This window comes from Dasypus novemcinctus, chromosome 6, assembly GCF_030445035.2.
Source record: "Dasypus novemcinctus isolate mDasNov1 chromosome 6, mDasNov1.1.hap2, whole genome shotgun sequence".
NCBI classification, from domain to species: Eukaryota; Metazoa; Chordata; class Mammalia; order Cingulata; family Dasypodidae; genus Dasypus; species Dasypus novemcinctus.
Window position 1 is genome coordinate 70,675,007 of NC_080678.1, and position 24,780 is coordinate 70,699,786.

The 24,780-nt window shown below is 38.9% G+C and overlaps 1 pseudogene; it reads left to right on the plus strand.

The window, feature by feature from the left end:
• The first annotated feature begins 4,225 nt into the window (after positions 1-4,225).
• On the plus strand, positions 4,226-5,242 carry LOC139439111 (histone-lysine N-methyltransferase SETMAR-like; annotated as a pseudogene).
• Positions 5,243-24,780: the final 19,538 nt, after the last annotated feature.

Genomic DNA, 24,780 nt, shown 5'->3' on the forward strand with positions numbered 1-24,780 from the left:
TGCAGCTCCAGAGATCTCTCTCTTAACCAGTAGTCTATATTTCAAAGGTTATAGAGGTAAGAAAAGAGGTGGGAGCCTGACTGTGGAAAGCTGAAAAGTGTGTGGGATGTGAGGAAGTAGAGTTACATGGGAACCTGAGGGAGAAATGATTACTTCTTACTCAGCTGACCAGGAAAAACTTTGTGATCTGGGCGCTAGATGAAGAACATCATCTGGACATTCTTACCTCTATCCCTTCACTCTTTCTGGCCAAAGCTGTAGGCTAGAATCTTGATCTTCCAAGAATTCCAACGAAACACCAGGCACAAAGGAACTTTTTTCATCCAACCCAGAGGAAGTTGTCTGCTACCCCATTGTGTCCATCCTGCCTTTGGATCCTGTAGCAGAGACTGCTGGCCAGTCACCAAACCTCGTTCCTCTTCTTCTTGTAGACGAAACAGACTCTATTTCCCAGTCTTTTTTATGTCAGATATGACCACCCGACTGAATTCTAAACAATGAGATGCGAGAAGAAATTATATGTTCCAGGTCTGGCCAGTGAAAACTCCCACAAGGGATCCCCCACAGTCCTCCCTTTTCACCTTCTGTCTATTGATTCCCAGAATGACCTAAGAAGCCACACACTGAGGATGGCAGAGACTCAGTCAAACTAGATACCTGAATGATGGCATAGAGCAGCCTAATTAGCAACACCTGCACTGGACTGTTACATGAGTGAGAATAAAAATTTAAGGCATGAAACTACTGTTAGGGTTTGTTACAGTAGCTACTGCAACACTTACTGCCCCAGATCCCTTTTTCTTCTAGAACCAGCTCACCTTTCTCTCTCTTAAATACCTTTGCACTTTTCCTGGGTACTTTTTGTGCATCTCTAAGTTTATGTACATCACAAATTATATGATCCCAGGAGAACATCTCATATGCAATAAGATAGAATCCACATCTCTTTAGAGGGAGAGGGCATGTCTCCATTTGGCCGTAAACTCCTCTTCACCCAAGTTTCTTTATAGACAAATGAAAAGCATGAACTAGGCTCATGCCTCTTTGCAGCACTAAAAATCTGCTTCGTGTTGCACTGACAAAGGTATCAATGAGAGCATGCATTGGTGTAATGAAAATTCACCAGATGCAGAGTCAGATAACCTTATTCCAGTTATGTGACCTCAGGCACATCACCTCATCACTCAGTTTCCTCATCTATAAAATACGGATAGAGAAATCTGCTTTGCAGATGGTGATAAAGCACCAAATAGGTTGCAGTGCCACAATAAAATGAGCATATATATTTGGTGGTGCTTTGTAAGCCATAAAACACTCAACATGGTTGATGATTACGTTCATTTATCTCTCTAGTTAGCTAGGTGCCTGCTAATCTGTGCCTATGTTCAAAACCAGTAAGAGTGGTATGAATATGCAATATCATTTTTTATTAGAGATGTTGTCAGTTTATAGGAGAATCATACAAGAAATACAGAGTTCCCATATAACCCTCCTCTTATTAACACCTTGCATTATTGTGGTACATTTGTTACAATTGATGAAAGACTATTGTTATAATTGTATCATTAACTATCATCCATGGCTTACATTACGGTTCCCTGTTTGTGTTGTATAGTCTTATGGTTGTTGTTGTTGTTTTTAATTTTTATTCTAGTAACATACACATAACCTAAATTTTTCCCTTTTAACCACATTCACATACGTAATTTGAGTGCTGTTAATTACATTCACAATATTGTGCTACCACCATCACCATCCATTAGCCAAGGATTCTAATCTATCTTGGAGACTGTTAAAATAATTTTATTAAAATAATAATAATAATTTTATAAAGTTGGCTCCCATTCCCCATTGGCCACTGCCATTTCCCCAACTGAGGAACACCAAATTTTCTTCCTTGCCCCCTCCGAAGGTGCTCCCACCACCAACACTGTGTTCTTTCCTCTTTTTAGCACTCTCCAGACACATCTGTCAGGCAAGAATCAGAATTTCAGCCGAGGGCGGGCAGAGGGCAGGGTCCATCAGCCTTTGGTACCATGCCAAATCACCTCTAGCCACTAAGGCAGCCCCAATAGCCTTAGCAGAGTAGAACTCATATGGGCACTCTCTTGAGATATACAGGCCATGGAGAATTCAGAAAACAAAGAGCTTCTTTTTTCTCTCCTGATCTTTCAATAGCTACCCATGGCCATTAACAAAGAAGCCACCATCCCATCTCAGACAGGATATCAGTGACTGTCAGGACAGGCAGGAGGGTGTGGCTAGTAGCCTCTTACCTGGTTCACCTTTTCTCTTTCAGAGAATATTTCATTTTCTTGCAAAGTTTTTCAAATAAATAGCTACATAAATATTTGTAAACCACTGAGGCAAGTGTCATAAGGCAAGTGACTGAACTGTCCAAAACTCAATTTCATCAACTCTAAAAGTGGGTAATAATATGTGTTTATTTCTGCTACACAGGATTGTTGTGAAGTGCAAACGAAATAATTTCCACAAAGGGCAAATGCCAAAGGTATTGTTATTATCATCTGTCTCACTATCTTAGTGATGACCAACCCCAAGACCTATACCTCAGAATCATGTCACTCACAGAATATTCTAGGTCTTCTATACTGGATGTAAAGCTACATTATTTCAGATTTAAAGCATGCAGGTACTCTCTGAAATGAAGGTTCTAGATAGTGGTAAAGATTCAGGAATTCAGACGTTGCAATTTCAGAATTTGGAATATGGAGACAGCTACACTGAAATAAGGACTTAAAAAAGGTGTCAAGGGGAGTATTGAACCTACACTTGAGTTAGTCTGAAAAGTGTTTTGTTCAGAACTTTAAAAAATATTTTCAAAGCAACCTCTGATACAGCAATTCTGAAACATTCTCTCCTCTTTGTTATCACAGGTCCCATAAGAGCTTATTCATGAAGATTTTGTTAACTGAGTTTTCTTAATTAAAATTGTATTTACTTCAAATATTCTATAATTTAGACTTTAAATGGAGATTTAAAATCGCCTTTTATTTTGAGAAGCCAACTTGGCCCAGTGGTTAGGGCGTCCGTCTACCACATGGGAGGTCTGCAGTTCAAACCCCAGGCCTCCTTGACCCGTGTGGAGCTGGCGCATGCGCAGTGCTAATGCATGCAAGGAGTGACCTGCCATGCAGGGGTGTTCGCCGCATAGGGGAGCCGCACACGCAAGGAGTGCTCCCCATAAGGAGAGCTGCCCAGCGTGAAAGAAAGTGCAGCCTGCCCAGGAATGGCACCACAAACATGGAGAGCTGACACAACAAGATGATGCAACAAAAAGAAACACAGATTCCTGTGCTGCTGACAACAACCGAAGTGGACAAAGAAGATGCAGCAAATAGACACAGAGAACAGACAACTGGGGCCAGGGGGGGCGGGAGGGAAGGGGAGAGAAATAAATAAATAAATCTTTTTTTAAAAATTGCCTTTTATTTAATGCTTACTGTTGTCAGGCCACTGTTTTAATTGTGTTCACATACATCATTTAATTTAACCCTGTGACAACTACATGATGTATTGTGGGGGCTGTTATTTCCTTTGTATTTCTCATGAAACTTGAACTCAGAGAGTTTAAGTAATCCACCCAGTGTTCTGAAGCTAGAAAGTAGTTGAATTGTTATATAAACCCAGGATTGTCTGATTCTGAAGTCCATACTCCTAACCATTTTTTTAATGTGGTCTCTTAAGTAAGGTTACCTTTTACCCAATCAGCCTATCTTAGTATGGACTTTGCTGCAATAAAATATGCTGAAAGGGTCAGTCTTCACTGCATCAGCTGATATGTTCCTAGAAGACAGAAGCCACCTTTGACCAAATCTATATGCAGTCCACTCAGCTGGCTAGGTACCATTGTCTGTGGATGACATGGTAAAGTTGGATACTCTTGATGACTTCCGAGTTCCCCTCACTATCAGGGGATAAGTTTAGTAAATCTAAGGTAATGTGTAAGTTCAAAATCCCTTCCCCTCCCTCCCCCCAGCAAATGGGAAATGGGTGTGGGAAGATTAACTCAGGGGGACTATTAGGCTCATCTATAGGTTTGTGAAAAAGTAACTGCAGTTTTGCATTGTTGAAATTTGCCATTTGATATTGGCGTACATCTTAAATAAATGTGGTTATGTTATACGACATTTTAACGTGCATTTCTTGCTTTATGGTTTTTTGCTAATGCTTATTGCTGTTTATTTTTTATTTATTTTTGACTATGGAAATGATGTTACACAAAAAGCAAATTCAAGTGATTTTCTTATTTGGGTTCAAAATGTGCCATAAAGCAGTGGAGACAACTGGCAACATCAACAACACATTTGGCACAGGAACTGTTAATGAATATACAGTGCAGTGGTGGTTCAAAGAAGTTTTGCAAAGGAGATGAGAGCCTTGAAGATGAGGAGTGTAGTGGCTGGCCACTGGAAGTTGACGACGACCAGCTGAGAGCAATCATTGAAGCGAATCCTCTTACAATTACACGAGAAGTTGGCAAAGACCTCAACGTTGACCATTCTACAGTCATTAGGCATTTGAAGCAAATTGGAAAGGTGAAAAAGCTCCATAAGTGGATGCCTCATGAGCTGACTGAAAATCAAAAAAATTTTGAAGTGTCATCTTCTCTTACTCTGTGCAACAACAATGAACCATTTCTCAATTGGATTGTGATGAAAACCGGATTTTGTATGACAACCGGTCAGTGGTTGGACCGACCGAAAAGAAGCTTCAAAGCACGTCCCAAAGTCAAACTTGCACCAAAAAAAGGTCATGGTCACTGTTTGGTGGTGTGCTGCCAGTCTGGTCCACTACAGCTTTCTGAATCCCAGCAAAACCATTACATCTGAGAAGTAGGCTCAGCAAATTGATGAGATGCACTGAAAACTGCAGCTCCTACAGCCAGCATTGGTCAACAGAAAGGGCCCAATTCTTCTCCATGGCAACGCCTGACCACACATCATACAACCAACACTTCAAAAGTTGGACGAATTGGGCTACAAAGTTTTGCCTCATCTGCTATATTCACCTGACCTCTCACCAACTGACTACCACTTCTTCAAGCATCTCAACAACTTTTTGCAGGAAAAACATTTCCAAAACCAGCAAGATGCAGAAAATGCTTTTCAAGAGTTTGTCGAATCCCAAAGCACAGATTTTTATGCTATAGGAATGAATAAACAAACTTATTTCTCATTGGCAAAAACGTCTTGATTATAATGGTTCCTATTTTGATTAATAAAGATGTGTTTGAGCCTAGTTATAATGATTTAAAATTCACAGTCTGAAACTGCAATTCCTTTTGCACCAACCTAATACCATCTTTCCCTTAACCTTCTGCTGCCATTGCCCTATTCAACAACCCTGGCACTTAGAGGGAGGGTAAAGAGCAAGAAGCATTCATCTTTCTTGATTCCTCCCAGGAAAGAAAAGGGAACCAGCTGGAAAGGGCACTGCCATTGTTTTGCAGTAATGCAGGCATAAAGGGAGCCCCAATGTTAGGAATGTGCAACTCTATCTGCTGCTGATTTTTTCCCAAAAGAGCGACCCTCTGGAACGTAAGCTTCAACAAAGAATTGGATTTTCTTACAATGTCAACAATTACTTTGTTATTAAAGAAAAAATCTGGGAGGGAAGACAGCATATGGGCACATCTGACATGGGGCAGGAAGGAGGAAGCAGTGTTTCAGGTACTGGAGTTCAAGGATAATTTGTCCTTGAAAATATAACCCCAATAAATCTTCCAGGGCCAACAGAGCTGAAGACAAATCACTTACAGAAATTTGTCTCTCCCCAGCAAAGCTGACCAAGGGCTTAATTTAGGTTCACGCCCTGTTTGTGTTGGGTTTCAAATATTTTCTTAAGGAGAGCATGGGCATAAAAGAATTAAATTGATATCAGTCCCCCTGCCTTCTCCTGTAAACAACATCATTTGCCTCCTAGTAGTTTTAGATTTGATTCAAAATATGAAAGTCTAGGCCATACTTTATACCAGCAAGCAAATCATTGCCATGGTGATAGACTAATGGCCTAGAAGCAAGAGATTCAACTTTCTGTTCCTGGAGCCACCATCAACTTTCTTCTTGTTTTAGCATGACTAAAAGAGTCAGAGTTGCTGATCTATTACCTATCCAATTGAAAATTGCTTAAGTAGCTCATTCAACCCATAAGGATATGCCACATTAGGTCGGGGATTTTTTTTTTCTTGCTCGTGCTGTATCCCCAGTGCCTGGTCAGTTACTGTTCAGGTATATGGTCAATCATTATTTTGCCATCAGTGAGTGAATGAATCATTCATCCCCAAAGATCAATGCAAAATATGCATAGATTTTTCCTTTCACAACATTGGAAATGATACTCTTTATCTCACTCAACTTTATCTCTGAGGCTGTGGGTTTCACGTTACTTTCACTTCTCATCCATGATTTTAGAGTAGGAGCTCATCTCTGGAAGGACCTTGGGCCAGTGAATACTTTCACTTAGCTTTCAAATCCTGCCAAGCAACTCTTGATGGCCATGGTCCACTTTTTAAATTTCATGTGTTCACCACCTTGGACAATATGATAATGTACTATCAGAGAGCTATGCTCAGAACTATTGTTCTCTGAATTTATCAGATTCTGGTTTTATTCCATCTTACTTTTTTTTTTCTTTTTTCTTTTCTTTTTTTTTTTGAGGTACTGAACAGGGGATTGAAGCCATGATCTAATATGTGGGAAGCTAGCGCTCAACCACTTAGCCACATTGGCTCCCCTGAGTTGTTTTTTGTTTGTTTGTGTGCTTGTTGTTTGCTTGTTTGTTTGTTTGTTTTTAGAAGGCACCAGGGACCAACCCCAGGACTTCCCATGTGGGAAGCAGGCACTCAAACACTTGAGCCATACCTGCTCCCCCATCATACTTTTTAAAAACTGTAACATCTGTCAGCTTTTCACAGGAGGTTTTTGAAAAGAAGTTTCTAATATGATCTTGGTTAAATCACTTCTCCTTTCTTGGACTTCCATGTCCTCATCTATGGTAGAAGACAGTTGGAGCAGACCAGAGGCCCACAGACACATTTTATTTGGCTGCATAGCAGTTTTTGGTTCCTGTGAGCATGTGTATGTATGCGGGGGGGTGCGTGGGTATCTATTTGGTTGCTTAATAGCCAATATATAAAATTTTCCCATAAAAGTCCAAAATTCCAACTTTCTGGCCTCTTTTGGAGGTCACAGCTGGCGACACTGGGCCCGAGTCTTTCAAGGGAACAATTAGCAGTTACCCCCCAACCCTTCCAGGTAGATTGTTCTCTCTGGTTCTCCCAGTGCCCACAGGTCTACATTACTCCTTCATGTCAGCTGCCTGACTTGTGAAATAGGCAAGCCCTGAAATTCCTTCCACATTATCCTAGAATATGGGGAATATTTCAATTGGTATTGGGTCACTCATAAGCAAATAATGGGGGTCTACAAAGAGTAAAACCCTGTTGTCACTATATGTGGTTTATTTATTAATATCACAGGGACACTTGGTGCTCTGGTTCTCAGTTTCCTCGCCAGTAATGAGGGGGACAGGCTGCTAAATGAGGGGCTACTGAGGCCCAGAGAGCCTTTGCAGTCCATTGGCCTCACTTAGAATTTAAATTTCTGGGGTTCCAGTGCATTCTCTATTGCTGCTTTTCGGATATGCCCAGATATGAACATTGACTATATATATATTTTTTTTCTCTCCCCTTCCCCCGCTCCCCCCAAGTTGTCTGCTCTCTGGGTCCATTCTTTGTGTCTGCTTATATTTTTGTCAGCGGCATGGTAATCTGTGTTTCTTTTTGTTGCGTCATCTTGTTGTGGTCAGCTCTCCATGTGTGTGGCGCCATTCTTGGGCAGGCTACACTTTGTTTCATGCTGGTGGCTCTCCTTACGGGGTGTACTCCTTGCGCATGGGGCTCCCCTACACAGGGGACACCCCTGCGTGTCACGGCACTCCTTGCGCACATCAGCACTGTGCATGGGCCAGCTCCACATGGGTCAGGAGGCCCTGGGTTTGAACCGTGGACCTCGCATGTGGTAGGTGGACACCCCATCCTTTGGACCAAATCTGCTTCCCTGAATGACTATAAACATGGACTATTTTCTCACTGACGTTCTTCTCGTTAATGAAGTAGGTAATATAAGTTGTAAAATTACTTGTACGTTTTTCCCATGGGACTCAATAAAGCTATTTTTATTTTGGATGGAAAATAAGTATTACCCGTAAAAGTTGTTTATATATATATATACATTTTTTTTTTAGCAATCTCTTCCATTTCTCAAATTCTGTGATTCTGTGTTTTGTTGTGCCTTTTTTCACCCTAGACATGATACTCCAAAACTGGGGATATTCTACAAAAAAGCAAACTAAAATTGCCTAAATATATCCTAAATGCTTTCCAATACTATTACATTTTGGTCTCACAACAGTCCTGTAAAGTAGATATTATCATCCTATTTTTACTGTGAGGGATGAATAAGAGCTGGAACTGAAAATCAAACTCAGTTCTGTCTAATTCAAAATCCCAAGCTTTTCCTATCATAATTCACTGCCTCTTAGAAAAGTCTGTTTTCCAAACTGTATAGACAATGATATGATTTTAAGTGAAACTAATGTTACTGAGTTGAATATCCCTCCATTACTAATTTTCTGAGGAATTTATTTTAGGCATACAGATTTCTAAATCAGATTTATCATTAATTATTTTTCACTGTTTTTTGTTTAAAAAAATGTTTAACAATGTTTTTGCCTCCATTGTAGTTTTTTGTATGTTTCATTTTCTCTCAAGTGACACAAGTTTTTCTTTTTAGATAGTGATAAAAAGTTTTAAAAGTGGGTCAATATAAACAAGTAAATAATAATTAGTAGAACAAACAGTACAGGTGGCAAAAGTGAGAAAGAAAACATTGAGGTTTGAGAAACACTGGTTTGAAGGAGGAAGCATTTGGTCAGGATTCTTGGGAGAAGCTTACTCCATAGGTTAATTAAAAACCCAACCCAGAAAGCAGCCATCTATTGACTGAACATGAGAAAGTGCTAGAAGTAATGACACTTCAATGAGGAAGGAAAATGTTAAAGAAGAGGTCTCTCCCCTTGTTGTCTTCTCACTGTTTCCTCCTTAATATTAATACCTCTTCTTGTCCCCCAACTCCACCTTATTCAACACCTGTTACTTTTCTTTCAGGGAATTCACGTATTTTTAAAATTCAGCTTAATTAGACACTGACCTATATTTGGCACATCTCTTTAGCACTAAAGTTCCCCAACTTGCCATCATTTTCTTCTATCCTTAGTATAGTGCATGGAAAGTATGTGCATGGAAAAAATAAATAGATTAAAAACTCCTTCTTAAGAAAGAACTTCAACCAATACACAAAGTGGAAAATCCAAAGTGTTTAGAAAGACAACATTGGCTCCATTTTATTTTAAATGTTCCATTGTTTACAATAAATTCCTAATAGCTTGAAAATCTAATTTTTTTCTACTATCAATTTTATCCTTCGTCACTTGTCAAATGCTGAATTTTTTTCCCCTGCCATTTGTTACTCCAGTGCAGAAACTGGAGATTTTGATATGTGAAAATCCTTAATTATGAATCATTACAATAAAAATATCAGCTCTGTACTGGTACTAGCACCAAGCAGTATCAAGACCAAATTATTTGGAAGCAGACTTTCAACCTTACTGTAGAAGAAAGGCTTGGAACACTCAGGAAATGAAGAGATAGAAAGTCTGTAGGAGTAGTTGGTCTGAAATGAAACCCTTTTGTAATTTAGAAAACACAATTACGCCTAACTTTTATGTTAACCACATGGTACTCATTGTATAATTTTTTCAGGGTTGAAAAGATATGAATAAATATATAGATAAAGGTGTCATAACTTCCCCCACCCATGCGCATGGCAGACATCACTAATCAATCATGGAATTCTTTCCCACTAAGCATACATAGCAGATAACAACTGTTGGAATCAGGTTTGGGAAGGAGGTGGCAAGCATCTCCCCTATTTCTGGTGTGTGCTTTTGTTGTGGAGGGAGTGCCATTAGCAGAATACTTCTGGTTTCTATTTCCTCACTTATTTTAATTCCCCAGGAGAGGAAAAGAGATGTAATCTATTTGGTGATCTTTGTTAGAACTACTGGCCATGGTTTCTACCAGGTCCCTTCCTCTCAGAGTGCATGCTCATGGAGAGCTTGTGCTCCTGATTCATCTCTACCAGCTAATGAATTTACCTGTAGAAGCCTCAACCTATAGGGGAGATCGAGAGTGATAGAGTGCTGCCTGAGACTGGGTGTTGTTTCTTTAATGCCAGAGTTAAGAATGGGGAAGCCCACTGTCCAGCAGCTATAATTCACATTCTTCAATATCAATTTTAACAATAAAGGGTTCTCTCTGTCTTACTCTTTTGCCCAGTTCTAATTGATTTAGACCTTGGGACAAAAAGCACAGTGATATTAACTGGGTCCCTCAAAACACCCTAAAATATCAACTGATTAGGGTTTTCACAGAAAATTAATGTATATTCTACTACACTCCAGGAGCCATAATGTGCTGCTGTTCAGAGAGACAGGAAGGCAACGTTGTTTCAGGACACCCATTGACCACCTAGATGAGGATCGATGCAGTAGCAGCTCTTTTATCACCAAGTTTCAGAGATTTTACAGTCCAGATCACCAATTTTGTCATGGGTACAGATGTGCTCTGTCCCAATCAACTGACTCAACTGATCAAGTTCATAAGCACTCTAGTATGCTTCTAGTGCAAGTATAAATCACTACAGTCTTATTATAGGCCAACTGGGCAACACATAGCCAGGTTGTAAATTTACTTACACTTTGATGTGACAATTCTACTTCTGTAAATCTATCCCACATAAAATATTTGCACATATGTGCAAAAATATATGCCCAAGTTTATTGCAACACCTGTAATAATGAAAAATTAGGAGCTACCTAAATGCCCGGCATTACAGAAATGGTTACGTTACAGAATATTATGCATATGCAACAGCTGTTTTGTTTCAGGTTTTTGTTTTGTGCTGTTTTTCTACTAATGCAGTAAATATAGACCATGTATCAGTGGGTGGCATGGGGGTGTGTGGAGGAAGGACTTCCACTTCTTACTCTATACTTTTCCATTTGAAATTTTGAGGATGTATTAATTTTATAATTAATAATCAATAAGGGAAAAGTTGATCATTGATGTAACAGTTTTTGTTCATGGTATTTTTTTCTGGGTAAAGGGGGCTGCTCCCCATCATTTAGACCCATCTATTACCACATTACCTGGAAGCTGATTTGGTGAGCAGAAGGCCAGTGAGTATACAGAGCAAAGGGAGCAGTTGTCTTGAAAGAGATTTCGCTCAGACCCAAGTGTGTGTGATTAACTCTTTCCCTCATGATAGAATTCAGCTTTCTAAGGACCAAAGTCTTCATGACTGCCAAAAGCAGTCTCTTCCTGTACGGTGTCAGATAAACATCATTCAGGTGCTCCTCTTTTGGCTCCCATTTCAGAAACTCCAAGCAGATCATGAATAAATTCTTCTTTCACTCAGAGCCTAATACAATGGGTTGAGTTTCAGCTTTGGCCAAGTTACTACTGTGCTTGAGAGGTATTAAAGATTAAAGCTGCCTCCCTACCTCCCTTTTGGAGAGGCATGTTAACATTCTAAAGCCCAAGAATGAAAATCCTATTTAACTTGTTTAACTCAAACATATCTGGTCCATTCTTCTTCCTCGAAAACCTGTTTCACAGATCAAACTTAGGCAACGCTTTGGGAAAACCTGCCCATGTTCCATTTTTCAGCAATATTAATATTCTCCCTTGATTGGATATGAGTCATCTTAATCTCCTTATAACCTCCTCAACCACTCAGGGTTTTCCCTAGTGGGTGTCATTTCCACAGATGGTTGATCTCATGGATCATGTATGAATTCTAGGTATTGACTCCCCATACCTATAATAGCAATCACCTCTGAGGCATAGGATCTGGTTGGTGGTCTATAATAACATCTAATAATGCTGTAGGTTAGCCTAGTGTTTTCAACATTTCAAAGGCTTTTTTCACATCTCTTATTTTATTTTGTTCCCACAGTAGTTCTATTAGGTATAAGTGGCTCTCTGTCATTTGTCTCATTAACAAATGAGAGAACTGAGCTTCCAAGAAGTAACTAAAATTATATTTTAGTGTTGACCAAGCCAGGCCTACAACAAGTATCTCTACCCTTAAGCCTTGAACTAGAAGCCAATTAACGCCTTTCACCAAATAGGTTCTCAATACACTGGACTTTCCAAACCACTTGAAGCCGTTTGTACTGAAGGCTTAATCTGGTGGATGACATCTACTTGAAACCATTAGACTTTTCTCTATTGAAGTAATTAGACTTGCTCTACACTGGCCATTGCTGTTGTTTTGTCACTGTCATTGTTATTCAGTACCAAGGGAAAGGTAATAAAACTGTAAAACTTATTCAAAAGTCACTGCCAAAGAAAGCAGTACATGCTGCCTATGGAGTTTCAAGGTTATTGAGGTCATTCTCAGCTGGGACCACCAGGGAATTCTTTATAGAAGTTTGGTCCCAACAAATGATGAGGGAGAGAAGCTTGAGTAGAGGCATTCAAGGAGCAGAAATGTCATGAAGGAAAATATGGAAGCCATGAAGGTTTTTCTGTCTTTTCAAATCCTGGGTTCCACTATCTGAGATACAATAGTGAGGATGACCAAAAGCAACAGTGAAAGCAACTCCTCTGCGTCTGAGGGTGCCCTGAGGTTTGGCAGAGACCCAAGTATTAGGGCACTGGGTACATTTCCTTTGCAACCTAGTCATTACCTTGGGTTTTAGTTGCTATCAGTGGCCTATTTTTTGATTGATGTTTTCTCATTCTAATACTAAGTGTGAGGCAAACACAAGTTTAAGTGAATCTTTAGTCATTCCTCCTCTCCCAACTATAATACCTCAGGGCCCTACTATTTAGCAAGTTCTAGAGTTACCACAGCATTTAGGACCTCCCGGTGACTTGTTCTCCCAACGAATAAATGATAAGAAACAGCAAGATACCAAAGGTGGAGACACTCAAGGATAAAACAGATCAATGGTTACAGTGAGAGGTGTTGGTAAGTGGTGCCAGGGAGCCTTACCAAGAAAAGTGTCCAAATTACCAAAACTGAATTGAACTGACTTCCTCTCAAGTGCCTGTTAAGATCTGATACTCTTTGCCTCCCTGTTAAAAAAAAAAAAATTACCAGCAAAGAACTTTCTCTGTGGAAGAGAATTTAACTGCCTTGTCAAAAGTCACACAATATAGTTACTTAACCATCCTAGATTCCCTCAAGGCTCAGTCTCTAATAATGGATGGTTTTGCTTTTAACCAGATAAACTGATCCTTTGTGTTAGGTTAGCTAGCAAATGTTCTTTCCCCCAGGAAATGGTGCCTTAACATCCAAAGGTCAACTTTATTCCTTTATTTCTGAATCCTACAAATTATTAACATTCCCTTAGAACCTGCCTCCTCAGTGAACTTGGGCAGTTATTTAATCTCTCTATGCTTCAGCTTCTTCAGCTATTAAAAGGGACTTCTGAGAGTACTGATATCATAAGAGTTGGAATACAATTAAAGTATTTAATAATTCACTAAAATATCCTAGCACATAGTGAGTGCTCAATAAATATTAGCTATTATTTTTACCTTGAGCCTGCTCAGATTAGAGCCACTGCTTGTGTTGCACATCTGCAAAAAAGTTTCCTAGTGACTAAGGCAAGGAAAATTTTAGTACTTTTAAAAAATATATATCATAAGTAGAAAATGTTGAAACTACCAAAAAGTACAAAGAAACTTACAGTTGCCTGAATTATACTATTGGCATAAACTTATGGGTGCTATTTTCAAATACGTCATTGTTAAAGTTAACATTGTTTAGAATATCTTTCCTTGTCAAGAAGTGAGTTTCTATAACATTCTTCATATCTTTCCTTATTTGGATAGTGCCGTGATTTTTTTTAACCAATCTCCTATTATTGACTCCTTACGTCACTTCCAACTTTTTGCTATTTTAAAGTGTTCTGGCAAAGTTTTTTCACTTTGTGAATTTGTCCAAATTTTTCCTTAGGATAAATTCATAAAGTAACATTTCTGGGCCTGAGGGTATGTTTATATCTAAGAGACTAATTTGTTTTATATTGCCAAGTTGTCTTTCAGAAGAAAATTGTACAAATTGATACCCTAACTAGTGATATACAATCACATTTCCTCACTTCCACTCCAACATTGGAGACTTTTAAAATTCTTTGCCAATTTGATGAGTTATAAATATTATTTCATCTTCTTAAAAAAATAAATTCTTATCAAAGTTAATGATGAAGACGTTTTAATACCATTGTCAAACATTTGATATTTTTTTCTTTTGTAACATTCGTAACAATGTCATTGAAGAGTTAATAAAATGTGTTGTTAAGAGCCCTGGAGACTGATTATCTGAGTTTGATTACCAACTCTTTCTAGCTGTGTGATCCTAGGCAAGTTACTTATCCTCTCTGTGCCTCGGTGTCTTCAACTAAATTAGTGATAATATTGTGCATAGTGCCTAAAGCTAGGTACATGAAAGCACTTAGAACAACGAGCTACTTGTTACTTATTGCCCACTTTTCAATTGGTGTGGTGCACTTATTTAGATGGATATGGTGAGGAAGGCCAGGTGAGGGACATCCAGGAAAAGGAATGGCATAAATAAAGGCACAAAGAGTCATGAGGTGCCCTGCTGGCTCCTATGTTTGAAACTTCCCAATATTTTCCTGTATTTTGAGAAATGAAGATTGAAAATGATTTTAATATATTGTTTTTCATCCATGAAACTCAATTTAAACCATATAGGAAGAGCCTCGACAAGTCTTGACCTGTTTTCTTGGTCTGTGTATGACATCGACCCCTCGGGTCTAGTGGCGACCAGATTGTTCTGTCTTTCACCTACAATGACCCATATTGAGTCATAAAATTTGCCCCCAAATTCTATGGGCCCATGCCTCCAAATCCTTAAAATGAAAATTGTACAGGAATACTTCTCCTTTCCCTGTTACTCCACACACAGGGAATTATTAGATCTCACTTTTGTGCTCTAATGGTGTCTTCACGTTTGGATGACACTATTAAAAAAATGCACACAGCCCCTAACAGTTTCATAGTGTCACAACTGCAGATTCAAAACGTATCTCAGAGCTTGTCTAGTTCAACCTCCTCATTTACAGAGAAGGCCCTGGATCACTAAAGTCAAAGCAGATGCAAGAATGGGGAAGCAAAGAACTCAGGAGGGCTTTCTAATTTTTGGAGTTTGGGAGTCTTCCATGTTATTTGTTTAAAAATTTAAAAAACCCAACACCAGTGTTGGGATTAAAGATGGAAGAGGCACAATTTTGCTATCCCCATCCCACCCATATATCCTGTCCATAAATGAAAGGCTTGAGGTGCTTTATGAAGCTGGGATACTTGGCATATATGGCATATATTTGAGAGTCATTTGTCTAGTGACAATCAGCCTCCTTTTCCTTCCCTCTGCCAATTTTCTATACCTTTCTTCTCACAGTTTTGCCCTATGTCAGTCATCTAAAACCACTCACCATCTCTGGGTCTCAGTTTCCTCATATGTAAAAGGAAGATGCTGTTCTAAAAGATGCCTTCCAGAGCAAACATTTCGGGGTTTCATTTGTGGCCCTACGCATTGACTCCAAGAAAATACTTTCCTGAGGCAAAGTACTAATGACTATTAAAAAAAAAAACAAAAAAACAAAAAAACCACCCCTTCACCCCATAATAACCACTACTGAAAAATAGCTCAAGGGCTCAGCACAAATTCTCCACCAGGCATAGGTTACAACTCAGGTATCTTATTTCTCTACCTTGACAAGCCAGGCACACTCAAAAGAGACACTGCTTCAAAAAACAAAAACAAAAACAAAAAAACCATACAGGCGCTAACTTAGGTGAGGAGGGATTTAAAAACCAGGTTGCCCAAAGTTACAAACAAAACTTCTCAGTAATTCCACATAAAAACTTCAAAGCTGCCTTTAGTATCATTTTCTATGTGATGTCTTCCCAGTCTACTGTAGTCCGCTGATCTCTCTCCCATCGTGCCACAGTCCCTAGTAGCTGGACTGGTGATTCTCAACTCTGATTGCACATTGCCTGGGGAAGGAAGTTTTAAAAATACCTAGGACCTGGGTGCCACTCCAGAGATTTGTCTAATTGGCCTGGGAGGGAGCCCCAGCTTAGTATCTTAAAAGCTCGCAGATGAGGCTAATGTGCAAAGTTGAGAACCACTGTTCTAGAGGAGTTGTCTACAAATGGGGTGCATGATTCATCAACGTGCCAAAAAAAAAAAAAAATTCACAATATCTTTTTACATATGCTTTTACTTCGTTTTAAATTACTTTATAATTTATATCTTTGAGCATATTAGTATATATTAATACATTTGTAACAGATGAGTGCAATTGTAAATATATAATTTATAAATAAACACATTTTTACCTGGTGTGCATTCTAAAACAAGCATTTTCTGATCGGTCTGGTATTCCCTAAATGTTTGAATCTAAATAATTCATTGGGTAAGTAGCCATTTCTACTAAGTAGGCATTTTTTTAATTGTGGTCACTGTGGTGTGCTGTTAGCTAACTACTATACTGTTATTTGCCTTTCATTTGTGTAATATGTCTTGTCTCCCAAAGTAGGCTGTAAATGCCTTGAAGGCAAAGATTCTGTTTCCTGCTTTGTACTCTCCTCCGTATTTCTTGGCATGGTGTTAGATCCACCACGGTCTGCCACTTGCTAGCTGTTCGGTTTTGGGCAATCCTAATTTTCCTCACTCAAAAAAATATCAATAATGGTAATACTGACTTCATAGCATTAATGTGAGGCTTCAATTTGAAACAATTCTTGCAAAGCATGGTACCTAACATATATTTCAGACTCAACAATGGTAATTGTTCATTACTTGTTTGTTAATTGAATTCTTGCATTTCATATACACCAGTCACCATGCTAAGAAATGAGGAAGAACATGTGTAGGATGTGATTCCCACCTTCAAGAAACTCATAGTTTAGCAACAACAAAAAACAAGACATTCGGACACATAACTATCATACCACATAATAAACACTCTGATGGGCATCAAGTGCTATGAGACTATAGCTAAAGGAGAAATGAATTCTTCCTAGGCAAGTAGGAATAGGAGTTTTCCTGTACACAAGAAACAGGCATATGTGTGGGAGAAAAGCATTAAGTAAATGCACAGGGCACTGGTTCTCAAAGTGGGACCTGGAGATCCCTGGGAATCTCTGATAACACTTTCCAGGATTCCATGAGGTCAAAACTACTTGCACAATAATACTAAGATGTTATTTGCCTTTCACTCTCATTCTTTCACAAATGTACAGTGGAGTTTTCCAGAGGCTTCATGACATGTGATCCACAACAGATTGAATGCAGAGGCAGATAGGAGAATCCAGCTGTCTTCCATTAAGCCAGACATTAAAGAGATCTGTATAAATGTGAAGCAGTGCCTCTTTTCTTACTCTTTCTTTGTTTTAGAAAATGAAGTTATTTTTCATAATAAATATTATTATGTTAACATGCAATGGGTTTATTATTGTAGTTTAAAAATAAGTTAATGAATAAATATTTTTAAATATCTCAATTCTACTTTCTAATATGGTAAATATTTATGTATATAAGCACTATAAACAAAAGGTCTTTAGGGTCCTCAATAATTTTTAAAAGTGAAAGGGATCCACAGACCACTAGCAAATAGGCATGAAATTGCATGGTATGTTCAAGGAATAAATAAAAACACTGCAGTAAGCTTGCCTCCTGTTCTTTCTGTAGAGTATACATTATAAATATATACTTCACTCATTCATACACAATTAATATTATCATATACCCTCAACTTATAATAGCAGACAAATCACACCTGGATGTTAAAAGGGTTAATCTGAATTTATCGTTGATATTGGGAAAGGAGGAGGGAACAGATTTAGTTAATCCAGTGAAAGACATGGCATATAAATTTGCAAGCTTAAATACTCCCTGGGCTGAGGTCATGTGTTTAATTTTAGCAAGTAGGGTGAATATGTTTGGGTAGGTATTTATACTAAGCAGTGGACTGAGCTGGAGATGGGTTTGACAGTGGAAACAGTGATACAACATTTATTATTTTCAATGCAAAAAAATGAACTATTAATGTGATGTTCTGGTTGAGATTTAAACTCTCAAAAAATCTGGAAATTCAAAGTCATGGTACCCATAGCAACCATAACTCTGCCCCCTTGCATGCCCAGTGTGGAGTAGTTTGTATTGCAGTACATGCTGTGAAATCTATGCCTAAATGTGCTATATAGCAGAGTTACAGTTGCTGTGGGAACTGTAACTTTGAATTGCCTGCCTTTTGTGTCATTAAACTTTCAGCTGAAGTATTGCATTAAAGGAGTTTTTTTTTTAACTCCACTGCGTTCCCTCATTTTAAAAAAATGATTGAGTATTTTTTTTAAAAAAAAAGGATGTAAATGATGTTAGATTCAAATGACAGGATAATGCATTCCAGTTTCCCAGATATATGCACTGATATAGCATTAGTGAATTGCCACATTTACATATTTCAACCTGCAATAACAAGTCATAAAATAATCCTCTATTTATATAGCACCTTTAATCCTGAAGGGTCCCATCACATATACAGACACACAGTAACTGAACCACATTGGACAGGAAAACTCAATAAATATTTAACAGTGCTCAAAAAAATTATACAGTGCTGTAGGACAAGCAGGAAGGAAAGAAAAAAAGTGCTGTCATCCAGTGGTTGGAACAGAAACCAAGGAGTGGGAAATCTCACAGTCCATTCTTACCTTTATGGTGGCATTGACTTTATCCTTGACCTTGGTGTCAATGATTTGAATCTCTCACAACTCTGGATGTTCCATTTTCTGCTGGCTGAAGAAGGACTTCTAGGACCAATGGCAAGAGAAGATTTAAAAAGGTCATTTAGTTGAGTCTACTACGTCCATCCCAGGAAAATACTTACATATTTTTGAACAGGAGTCAGTAAACTTCAACCACAAATGATAAATATTTTAGGTTTTGGAGGCCATACTGTCTCTGTCACTCTGCCATTGTAGTACAAAAGCACCCACAGACAGTGAATAAATGAATGAGCATGCTCTATTCCAATAAAATTTATTTATGGACAATGGAATTTGAATTTCATATAATTTTCTTGTTTCACAAAATATTAGTCTTCCTGCAGGTTTTCCCCAAACAATTAAAAGAAATTTTTTTTTTAAAAAAAAAGCATTCTTAGCTGTATAAAAACATGGTGGGCCAAAAATTGCCAATCCCTGCTCTAGAAGTTTGGAGCATGTCACACTCTAGGCTACCTTTAGATAGTGGTATCCTTCTAAATATTTAACAACTAGCTTCCCACTCCCAGAAAAGTATGTATTTGAGTGTATCTGTGTGTATGTTATGTATATACACATATATATGTGTACATTCAGATTTATTATACATGTTCCTGATATATAGAAAGTGTAGTACAAATATATAAATAATAAGTGTACAATACTCTTCATTGTAAATTCCATATAGCCAATTTATTCTCATAGAATGCTTTTTATTTGCTGAACTCTTGTACCCATAGCTAATCATAGCAGTTAACAAATGAGTGTAATTCCAACTTGAATGTTGGTTGAAACTTTCATTTATGTTGAGTAAGACAAAAGGAAGATAACAGAGATGGGTCCTGGAACTTCACTCTTTCATCAATTATGTGGGTGACTGCTTTGCTGAATCAGATAATAGCTGTATTAGTTTCCCAGCTGCTAAAACAAATACCATACACTGGGTTAGCTCAACAGCAGGAATTTATTGGTTAATGGTTTCAGAGGCTAGAAGGTTTGCTTCCTCCCAGGGTTGGTATCTTCTGGCTGATTGGCAATCCTTGGGGTTCCTTGGCCTTTCCCTCACGTAGCAATGCACATGGCAGCATCTTTTTCTTTTCTCTTCCTAGTTTCATTGACTTCCAGCTTCTGGCCTCTTCCCATGACTTCTCCTTTGCAGCTCAATTTCCTTTGTTCCAGCCATATTGGATTAAGGTCCACCCTCATTCCGTTTGGTCACGGTTTAACTAAAAGCATCCTATTTATAAATGGGTTCACAGCCACAGGGGTTGAGACCTGAACATGCCTTTTGTGGGGGACACAATTCAAAGCCCAAAAATACCTTTCAAATATAGCCTCATATTTTTTCTGCTATTAACAATGTAATGGCTACAACACGACATAGTTTCAATCTGCTTTATTACCATATTCTCCATCACTTCCTTAACTCTGGATTAACAACAAAATATAAACCAAGTCCAATGCTCTTGCATAGTTTGTAACAAATGTTTCACACCAATGCAAAGAGTTGGTGGAGGGGTGATGTATGAGACCCCTGTGTGATGTTATATATGTTTATTTTGTAAGTTTGCAATCTTTACCATACATTTATTGTTTATGTGTGTTCATGTATGAATGATATACTTTAAAATACACATATATATATTTATATATATACCAAGCCCAGATTTGTAGCATTAGCTGAGTTCCATTGTCTAAATTCTCCCAATGATATTAATGAATGTGGACTGGGAAGAGATAGGCAGTAGCCACCATACAATACAAAAGACATAAATAACTTCATGGATATAAATAATAGTAAAATGTAATAAAATAATTAGAAAGTGAGAGTTTTGAGTATGAATTACCTCTGTTTTAAGACGTAATTTATTTTATTGTGAGTTTATACTACAAGGTTTAATAATGGATGTGTTGAGTAGCCAGCTAGCAAAATTCCTGAAAATTTATCTTATCAGCTCTAGTGAGTCCATAGGAGCTGACTCCAGCCCACCCTGAGAATGGCATTCTGTAAGCACTGAGTAAGATTCGTCTGATCCCCTACTCTTCGCGTGGAAAGCCGCCCAATTTCCTTTTGTCCAGAGCTTATTGAAGATGAGAAAAAAACCAACCTCACCATTCTTACATATGGCACTATCTATTTTTCTCCTGAAGTATTCAGATCTCTTTACACCCTTAGCGAATTCCTACATTTACATATTTCAACCTGCAATCACGTGTCAGAAAATAATCAGTCTGAGACTTGGCAAAACATAGGAGGAAGCAAAGAGCTTGCTGGTGCTTCTGTGGGTTTGGCTGACAACCCAGCACAGGAGGCTGGCCTCTGTGCAGATGACCAATCTGGTAATTCTGCCACACTTATCTGAGAAATTCCTACAAAGTCAGAATTAGGGTCTGGGCCCTGTAGATAATTATAACTATGGACACAGAGACAGAAAATCAGTGAAGAATGATCCCCTTTACTTGCAGTCTAGTGATTTACCTACTGTACCCACTCTTTTCTAAGCAATGAGTTACTTAATGCTTGTCAAGTAATTTTAAGTTATAAATCACCAAATACAAGGCATCGTTAATGTCCATTTGAAACTGCACAGGGAAGTTTTTAGAAGGCAATATACGCATTCCCCAACAGAGTCAAGACTCTATGTCTGTACATTTTCTTGTCTTTTTTTTTTTTTAATCAGGTATGGCAAGATGTTTTAATCACCTCAGAATGCTGGGACCTCTGTTTTTAGTATGGCCTAACATAGCTGTCCCCAGCAATCCCTTTAATACTAAGTATTTGATCAGTTTGATCAAATACTTCGTTAATATGAACAAGAAACCTGTGAGTCATCGCTATCATTTCTTCCAGCATTCTTCCATCTGAGATGGAATGGTGGGGATTTAGGATAGAGAGATAAGGTCGCAATTTAGTTAAAAGTCATATATACAACTGTAGAGCATACAATTTAAAAGAAGGAAAAAAAAAAAGCAGAGTTATTTCTAAAATAACCCCTGAGTGTCAAGGCAATGCATAGTTAAAATTAAGGGGTGTTTGGGTGTACCTGTGATTGGGGTGAAAGTGTAGCTTTAATTTACAAACAAATTAGAAGAAAAAAAAAGGCTCAGCATTGCCATTGTAACTGGAAATGGCTTGGGAAAATTTAATCCAGCTTCCCCGAGAAAACTTGATTAATCTCAGACCCCGGAGAAAAATCAAGATAAGCTATGAAGTCCACGTTTGTATTGAAGGCAGAGGAATTTGGGGGCTTTCAGTGCCCACAAAGGACATCACATGACCCCTTCCCAGAAGACCCCTTTCTCAGAGTTGCCTGTGCCCCTCGTGGCTCTGGCTCCGAGTCCATGGGAAATCTGTCCCCACCCTTGCTCTCTGACGCTACCAGACTCTACTACCCTGACCTGAGCTGGAGCCCCACCCTCAACTCAACCCCGGAGACAGAAGACGAGAAGTAGCCCCAAATTTAAGATGTTGCTCAACCTTTGACCACTAGAGGTCTCCTGAAAAGCAATGACCCGTGTAACCCGGTTTATCCTCCTTCAAACCAATAGACTTGTTGCTCTAAGATTTGGGCTCTGCTGGAGGCCGCCTTATTAACAGCGCCAGCCCCCCGCCCCACGATGGCGCCAGCCTTGGTGGGGGAGGGGGCCGGGTGGTGACTGACCCTTGGTACTGACTTTCTCATCTACGAACCAATGTGCAGACCCGGGGGTGCCCCCTCGAACCCCCACGTCTTGATCAAGCAAGAAGGGAGGAACCCCTAACCGAGGTCCCCAAGGTGGGCAGCGCAGAGCCCCGCGGACCTCCAACCAGCGATAGACTGGCCAAGGGGCCAATCTGCAGAATCATCTGGCGCTAAGTCCACCAACAGGCCCGGATCCAACCCCACCCCTTCAGCCTCACTCATTTCCCCCTCTTCACACCCTCCCCCTTGGACTCCGGATCGCCAAAGTGGCCCGAACTTAACCGGTGGAAGGGAGTTAGGGGACCATTCGCCGTCTATGTACTGTGCTACATGGTATTTTCTAGAAAATTTAGCAGCTTCTAGATGGAGGAGGAAAGAAAGGGAAAAAAGGGGAGGAGGGGGAGGTGAGGGAGAACAAGAAAGGAAACAGCCAGGTTTGAATTCCCAGTCTTTATCAAGCAATTCGCTCACCAATGAAAGCAAGCTGCAGTGGCAGATTCGAGCCACATGCGGTAGTGTGTAGCAATTAGTAGATAAAATGCTGACTAAAGTGCTAAAACATGAAGTATTATTGTAGCCAAGGTCAAAAATGCTTCAGTTGTCTTTTGCAATTTGGGGGAGGGGGAGGCCCAGGGGTATGCAGAGAGGACTGCATTTTCCAAAAGCGCGCCCTCTCTCTTCAAAACGTACTTTTTTTTTTTTTAATGATCCTGTTTATTATAGTCCAAGCTGCCTAATTATGTCACTGCTGGTTTTTGCAACTAACTTAATCCGCCTGATCCTTTATGAAACGATTCACAGACACTGAATAATATGTCTACTGCCCCCAACCCTTTGTGGGGTGAGGATGATTTATAATTTTTTACCTTTTAAATAAACCAGATAACTTTGGCTAGCAAGGCAGCAGGAATATAGATGTGTGGGTATAGGCTCTGCATTTCAGTACAAGAAACAGCCCCCAAATACTGGATCATATAAACACACAACTGCTTTTTTTTCCACTCCTCTTTTATACACAGCAAGTCCCAGCTACAAGCTTTTTTATAGATAAATAAAGCAGTTGCTTTCATGATTATATCTGTCCTGAATGGATTGTCTTCTTACAACATTCAATCTGTTTATGAGTATTTACTTTACATTAGCCCAGGGACCCTGCACTGCAGGAGTTTGCCTCTATTCCCCTGGGTTTCCGTGTCTCAAGTTTTACATCTGCTATGTGATTGATGGAGCCTTGAATCTACGTTATTACTCTCTCACAAGCAGAAATCAAACAGGCTATTAACTACATTACTTCAAAGAACTGTTTCAATACAATCTCCTTATCTTAATTGAAACTTTCTTTGTATGGATATTTGCTACACAGATAATTTACAGGTGCCTACCAACCATCACATTAAAGAAGAAGTAAAATAGAGGTGTGTGGGTTTGGTTTTTGTTTTTTTGCACACACAACGTTGTGATCTGTAATTTTAAAAGCCATTCAAGAATTGGACCTGTGGTTGGATTTATTAGATTTATTATGTTCATGGAGATGGTGGTGGTGCTGTAAAAAGAGGAAGAAGATACCCCTTTGATTCAGTTTTGAAATTTAGCATTGACCTGATTGTAAGACTGCAGATATTCAGAAATATTCAGACCTAGATCCCTGCAATTGTTACCATCTCAAAAACCTTATTGGGGAATTTACGAGAAGAGAGATTACCGCAGGATGCAGCTTACTTCAGCACCTACCTTTAAGAGACATAGAAACAGGGTTTCTAATTAGATGAAGTCCCCTACAGACGCCTAATGACTTAGGGCACCAAAGACAACAGAAGTTGCTTAGATGCTATAAAGAGCTGTGTACTTCTTGAGAGAGATTTAATATACAATAGAGGGATACCCTCAGGCATTCTATTGAGGTTTCCTGCGTAAATGCTGCTGCATTGGTCATACAGGAAACTGACTCAGAGTAGATCTCAAATATGATCTTGTCAAAATACTGCAACTCAAGTTTTTTAATATAGGATTTTTAAAACTGCCTATATGTATTTACCCTAACAAGACAGACTAACAGAAGCCTTAGGTGTCTCTCAGATTTGTTTTTCTTTTTAATATGTTAAAATGCCCTTCAGTCAAGTCTATTCATATGTAAAAAATGAACAA